The sequence below is a fragment of the Callithrix jacchus genome, chromosome 20 (assembly GCF_049354715.1).
Source record: "Callithrix jacchus isolate 240 chromosome 20, calJac240_pri, whole genome shotgun sequence".
NCBI lineage: Eukaryota > Metazoa > Chordata > Mammalia > Primates > Cebidae > Callithrix > Callithrix jacchus.
In genome coordinates this window covers 44985354-44993045 of record NC_133521.1, presented here as the reverse complement: position 1 = coordinate 44993045, position 7692 = coordinate 44985354, and positions in this window count along the sequence as shown.

Genomic DNA, 7692 nt, shown 5'->3' with positions numbered 1-7692 from the left:
GTGATCCACCCGCCTCGGCCTCCCAAAGTGCTGGGATTACTGGTGTGAGCCACCAGACCACCACGTCCAGCCCACAAAAAGGATTTTTTTTAAAGTATGAAAATATATTTCTTGGCCAAGAGTGGTGGCTCATGCTTGTAATCTCAGCACTTTGGGAGGCCTAGGTGGGCAGATCACAAGATCAGGAGTTTAAGACCAGCCTGGCTAACATGGTGAAACCCCATCTCTACTAAAAATCCAAAAATTATCCGGGTGTGGTGGCGGGCGGCTGTAATCCCATCTACTTGGGAGGCTGAGCCAGGAGAATCGCTTGAAACCAGAAGGCGGAAGGTGCAGTGAGCCGAGATTGCCCCCTGCACTCCAGCTTGAGTGAAAGAGCAAAACTGTCTCAAAAAATATATATATTTCTCAAAGTGGTTTGATACAGTTGGGATTTCTTCTAGAGAAGCCAAGTACTGTCGTAGATGATCGTATCATTACTCCCATCCTTCAGAAGAATGATATTGGCTGTAGTTTTTTATTATACCACTATTCGTTTGTTTATTTATTTTTTGAGACAGAGTCTCCCTCTGTCACCCAGGCTGGAGTGCAGTGGGCGATCTCGGCTCACCGCAACCTCCGCCTTTCTGTTTCAAGTGATTCTCCTGCCTCAGCCTCCTGAGTAGCTGGCATTACATGCACCTGGCACCGTGCCCGGCTGATTTTGTATTTTTAGTAGTTTTTTTTTTTTTTTTTTTTTTTTTGAGACAGTCTGGCTTTGTCGCCAGGTGCCAGGCTGGAATGCAGTGGCACAATCTCGGTTCACTGCAACCTCTGCCTCCCGGGTTCAAGCAATTCTCCTGCCTCAGCTTCACAAGTAGCTGGGACCACTGGCGCGCGCCACCACACCCAGCTAATTTTTGTATTTTTAGTAGAGACGGAGTTTGACCATGTTGGTCAGTATGGTCTCGATCTCTTGACCTCGTGATCTGCCCACCTCGGCCTGCCAAAGTGCTGGGATTACAGGTGTGAGCCATGGTGCCCGGCCAATTTTACCACTCTGTGAAATAACAGTTCATTTGTGCAGGTGGCACTTTCTGTCCCTGATTTTTTTTTTCTTTTTTTGTCATAGTTCTTTACCTCAGACATGTCTCATAGTCATACAATTAATAAAGAAGAGTACTTAAACGTTCTCTCTGGTTTCCGGATTTCCAAAGGAAGATTTTTTAACTTATATAGCTGTGGCTTCATGTGATCTAGGACAGAGTTCAAAAGATGTCTATAGTCTGTTGTTTCGTACTCTGTGAAAATAGAGGTCAGGCGTGGTAGCTCCCACTTGTAATTGCAGCACTTTGGGAGGCTGAGTCAGGTGGATTACCTGAGGTCAGGAGTTCAAGACCAGCTTGGTCAAGATGGTGAAACCCTGTCTCTACTAAATAGACAAAAATTAGCTGGGCATGGTGGTAGGCGCCTGTAATCCCAGCTACTTAGGAGGCTGAGGCAGGAGAATCGCTTGAACCCAGGAGGGGGAGGTTGCAGTGAGCCAAGATTGATTGCGCCATTGCACTCCAGCCTGGGTGACAGAACAAAACTGTCTCAAAAAAAAAAAAAATAGAAAATAGAAAAAAATCCAGTAAGCGCATATTATGTACCTACCCTCTGCCAAACACAGAATGATCAGTTTGAAGTCTTAAAGGAGAGTGGACTATGTGTTGCTTTCTCTCCTGAATTTTTATGATATTAAGTATTGACTGGTGAGTGCTTTCTTGGCTGAATTGCTGCTTTGTAAGAAATGGGCTTTTTCCTGTCTCTTGCTGGACAACTGTTCCAAATGCGAGAAGAGGGGAAAATCGATATCTGGCATATGGAGATGGGGGAGGGGAAGGAAAGTCCCATGTTTTCCTACCCTTGGGCATCCACAAAGCTTTACCAAATTACTCCAGGCCTTGGGTTCATCGTCAGAGGAAGTAGCATTGAGGACTGTGGTAGTAACGGGCTGGGGTTGCTCCGTGTCTTTGAAATCCAGGACCAAGGTTCACATTTGCAAAGCTGTCAGACTTCTAAGGCCTAACTTCTCATTCCAACTTGAATCTAAAGCCACTTACCCTTCCATGGCTCTCAGAAAACAATCCAAAGCAATTGGGGTGTAAAGGTGGCTCACAGGTTTCATCCCCGTGTAAGAAGAATACATTTAGTCAAATAATATGTAAATTATAATTAATCATGTATATTCGTATACAAATAAATATAAATTAAGAAACAACCTCATGTAACTTTTGGAAGCATGAGTGTGCTTATGAAACATTTCATGTGACCCAAAAGACTACAATTTAGTAGAAATTTAATGTAGTGAACAATAATCAGAGTGGTGAATTATTTTAAGGTAGTTAACATCATATAAACATTAATGTTCCCTGAAATAATCCACGTAAAGTAGAAAAGCAAGAACATGTCTTTCATTTTAATTTACTCAATGTTTTCTCTATGAATTTCATGGCGCCTTTAAACTACCTAATAATCATCCATTCTAGAAAGCCCAGCAGTGGCACCCTGTTCCTTTTTTCATATATTAAAATGACCACGACGTGGGGGAAATGCTGTAACTGCTATAAATGGAATGTGATGGCCCAGCCTGAGTGATATAAGTGGCTGTCTAGCACAGTAAATCATGCTGTCTAGCTGTGTATAAGAACCTGTGAAATGAAGCAGAAAACAGGAACCTGCCCTACGGAAGGCATTGGGTTATTTTTGCCACACTCAATATGGATGGCAAGTCATGTGGAGAAATTACTTGGGGCCGCAGTCCTCCTCGGCCTCTCCCTCCTCTCCTCTTTCTGATTGGAGGAGAGAGGCCACCGGCTTTGTTGTCTGCACCGCTATAGGCCTAGTGTCCTATCCATCGCAGTGTCATCGGTTTGCTCTTGAGAGCAAGTAAACAAACAAGTATTGCTCAAGAGCAGTGCCGGGAGCTATTCTCAGAAAGGATTTGTCAGGCGGATTTGGAGGTTGACACTGAATAGACTGCAGTCTTCAGGAATGTCTTCCCTGGAATCTCCGGGGAATGTTAAGTAGCCAGAGCAGGCTGTATGTCCCCTCCCCGGGGAAGTTTGTCCTCTGTTCGGCTTCAGGAATCTGCAAACTAGAACGCGTGGTAAAGCACTGACACATCAGTCACATGACCCGAAGCTGTTGCTTCAGTGAGTGTGCAACACCTGGCGGAGCGGGCTGAGGTGCCATCATGCTTTTGTTTGCCTGTTTGCCTACTGCTTAATTCTTAAGCAGACCCTGTGACTGCTGCCTGTACAGCGTTTGCTCCTTTCTGGGACTGTTAAGGCGTACAGCTGTGGAGGCGCCAGCAGCCCTGTTCTTTTAAACTGCGATCCTCTCAGTTAGCATTTGAGTGTTTCCCTTCCTAGTTAGTGTCACTAGTTCTGAGCAGTGGATAAGGTCCCATTTTTTTCACATCCGGATCTTGAGAACTCATTGGGATACAGTTAACATGGTTTTCTTCCGTCCAGGAAATATTTCCTGTGAGCTTTGAGGCAACCAATTGGAAAGTGTGCGGCCCTATATTCGACTTACTTCTTTAGATGTCACCAGTTCTCACTAACAAAGAGTTCGTTATCGTAAAGCCTCATCACAGTGCTAAACAAATGATCTCTTCTGTCTAGTTCCTCCTCATTTTAGAATGCACACACCCTCCTCCTTCAAAGGATACATTTCTCTGTCAGGGACTGTGCGGGTGTCTCAAGGATTCACTGTGTAGTAGTTTTCTGCTGGCACTGTCTTTCCCCTTGGGTTCCTTCTCACCAACAGCTATTGCTGAAGCTCGCAGTCGTTCTTTTCTAGTATTATCATTTTGGAGAGATGGGCTTTCACTTTGCTGCCCAAGCTAGTCTCCTGGGCTCAAGCAATCCTCGTCCCTCAGCCCCCCAAAGCATTTGGATTATGGGTGTGAGCCACTACTCCCAGACTTTTCTTTCTATTCCCATGGTCAGTGTGAATTCAGTTCTTCCCTAGCTTTGGGTACACAGCCTTCCATTATTCTTGCTGTCTTTTGTCCCTCAATCCTGTGCTTTTCAAACTTGGTTATTCATATATCACCAACCATCTTTTATGGTTACCATTTTCTTTCAAACAGCTCATTCTTCATTTAAGGTGTATTAAAATAGCTTTGCCATAAGCACATACACATACATATTTTTATCTCTTTTTCTTGTCATTTTCATTTCCATCCTATATTTTCACCTTCTGCTCAGACCATACCCTGGACTGAACCAGTGTCCTGTTCCCCTTCGGCCTCCTGAGTCGCTGATCCCCAGCAAGTGATGCTCCTTCCCACCACTGTACCATTGCCTTGAAAACTCCCTTTCCTGGCCTCACCTACTAAGTGAGCAGGGACAACCAGCTGTCCTTTCTTTTGTTTTTTGAGATGGAGTCTTGTTCTGTCACCTAGGCTGGAGTGCAGTGGCATGATCTTGGCTCACTGCAACCTCCGCTTCCTGTGTTCAAGTGATTCTCCTGCCTTAGCCTCCCGAATAGCTGGCACACACCACCATGCCTGGCTAATTTTTATATATTTTTTAGCAGCGATGGGGTCTCACCATGTTGGTCAGGCTGGTCTAGAACTTCTGACCTTATGATCCACCTGCCTTGGCCTCCCAAAGTGCTGAGATTACAGACGTGAGCCACTGCCCCCTGCTTTCCTTTTTTTTCTAGAACTTTCTCCTATCAAGTGTTTTCCTGGCTAACTCCAGATTTTCCTTTGATTTATAAATGTCATTTCCTTAGAGAACCTTTGTCTGATCATCTAAAGTCTGGTCTCTAAGATCTTGGTAGTTTTACTTTTTGTTAGAGAATTACAGTGTATAATTATGGATTTATCTGTGTGGTCACTTGTTTAATGGCTGATCTCCCTGTTAGACAGCAGGATGTTATTAGTTGGAATTTTTTTTTTTTTTTTTGAGACGGAGTTTTGCTCTTGTTACCCAGGCTGGAGTGCAATGGCGCGATCTCGGCTCACCGCAACCTCCGCCTCCTGGGTTCAGGCAATTCTCTTGCCTCAGCCTCCTGAGTGGCTGGGATTACAGGCACGCGCCACCATGCCCAGCTAATGTTTTGTATTTTTAGTAGAGACGGGGTTTCACCATGTTGACCAGGATGGTCTCGATCTCTTGACCTCGTGATCCACCCGCCTCGGCCTCCCAAAGTGCTGGGATTATAGGCGTGAGCCATTGCGCCCGGCCGGAATTTTTTTTTTTTTTTTTTTGAGATGTAGTCTCTGTCACACAGGCTTGAGTGCACTAGCACGATTTTGGCTCACTGCCACCTCTGTCTCCTGGGTTCAAGTGATTCACCTGGCTCAGCCTCCTGAGTAGCTGAGACAACAGGTGCACACCACTACATCCAGCTAATTTTCCTATTTTTAATAGAGATGGGTTTTCACCATGTTAGCCAGACTAGTCTGGAACTCCTGACCTCAAGTGATCTGCCCGCCTTGGCCTCCCAAAGTGCTGGGATTACAGGTATGAGCCACCGCACCCAGCCTAATTGGAACTATTATACTATTGATAATTCTCTTAGCCACAGACACAGCATGGTGCTTAGTACATAGTTGTTGCCTAACTTATAATTGTCGGGTGAATCAGTGATATCCGGCACCTAGTCAATGCATATCTTCTGTATATATGTGTGTCAGGCGACGTCGCTGCTTTTATTTATGGCTACCAATTTCTACTTCAACATCACGATACTCTCTTTCTCACCTTTTTAGATGAAGTCTCACTGTCACCCAGGCTGGAGTGCAGTGGCACAATCTCAGCTCACTGAAACCTCCGCCTCCTGGATTCAAGCAATTCTCCTGCCTCAGCCTCCTGAGTAGCTGGGACTACAAGTGCGCACCACCATGCCTGGCTAATTTTTTTTGTATTTTTAATAAAGACGGGGTTTCACCATGTTAGCCAGGATAGTCTTGACCTCCTGACCTCATGATCTGCCTGCCTCGGCCTTCCGAAGTGCTGGGATTACAGGTGTGAGCCACCGTGCCCAGCCTTTTTGTTTCTTTCTCTTTTTTTTTTCCTGCCTCAGGTTTATTTGTACAAATAGCACAGGAGGACCCCAGCCCCATGCAGATGGCAGCCCCAGGGGAGTTACACCAGTCCTTCTGTCCTCACATTGGCAGACAAAGATATCTATTCTGAAGCCTTTGTAGGGGCCTGGGCACCTTTGAGAGCCTGAGCTGGAACTGAAACTGGAGCTGAAGCCTGGGCCTTGGTTTGATCCTTGGCCTTGGCCTTGACCTTGACCTTTGGCCGGCAGAGCCTGAGCCCCTTGGCAATGCGTGCCCGAGCACGCTTCCCAAGCTTGGCGTGGGCAATGTAGGCAAGTCGATCGAGCTTGCGGCTGACACCCTTTGGGATCTTGGGCTTAACCTCCTTGGGCTTTACGAGGGCCTTGATGGCCTCGGCACGTGCACTCCTGGCCTTGGCATTGTTGGCCTGCATCTTCTTTAGGCCCTTCTTGTTGTGCTTCTTGGCAAAGCGCATGTTCCTCAGGAACTTGGGGTCCACCCCCTTAAGAGACTCGTATCTTTGTGATCGGGGTTTCTTGATACCATTTCTGTGCCATTTTCGGGACTGGTTGTGTGTGGTGTGGTTCTTGGACTTGGCCATGTCTGCACCCAAGCCGCGGTTCCCGAAGCTCCTAGGACCGGAAGCGCCTTTTTGTTTCTGATAGAGGTCTTGCTCGTCACCCGTGGTCTGGAGTGCAGTGGTACAGTCTCAGATTACTGCAGCCTTGACCTCCTGGGCTCAGGTGATCCTCCCACCTCCTGAGCTAGGACTATAGGCAAGTACCACCAAGGCTAATTTTTTTTGTTGTTGTTGTTGTTTGTTTGTTTTTGAGACAGAGTTTTGCTCTTGTTACCCAGGCTGGAGTGCAATGGCGCGATCTCGGCTCACCGCAACCTCCACCTCCTGGGTTCAGGCAATTCTCCTGCCTCAGCCTCCCGAGTAGCTGGGATTACAGGCACGCGCCACCATGCCCAGCTAATTTTTTGTATTTGTAGTAGAGACGGGGTTACACCATGTTGACCAGGATGGTCTCGATCTCTTGACCTTGTGATCCACCCGCCTCGGCCTCCCAAAGTGCTGGGATTACAGGCGTGAGCCACCGTGCCCAGCCCATTTTTTTGTAGAGATGGGCTTTTGGTTTTTGCCATATTGCCCAGGCTGGTCTGGAACTCCTGGACTCAAGTGATCCGCCCACCTCCTGCCTCTCAAAGTGTGGGGATTACAGGTATGCACCACCACGCCCCACTACTATCTGTATTTTTAGTAGACATGGAGCTGTAGAGACAAGGTCTCACCATATTGGCCAGGCTGGTCTCCAAGTCCTGACCTCAAATGGTCTGCCCACATCAGCCCCCCAAAGTGCTGGGATAACAGGCACTGTTCTGTTAACGCCTGGCTTCGTTCTTTATCATACAAATAATATACAAATGTTTCCTCACTGTTACGATAAACACTACAGAGAAAACAAAAGTTAATGTTGATCACCATTTGAACCCCTCACATCCTTAGAGATAATCACTGTTAGCAATTTGGAATATTCTCTTCCTGAACATAAGCTCCATGTACACTCATCTTCAGAAATTATATATATATAAAGACATAACATTTGAATATATATAAATATATATATTTCTGTAGATGA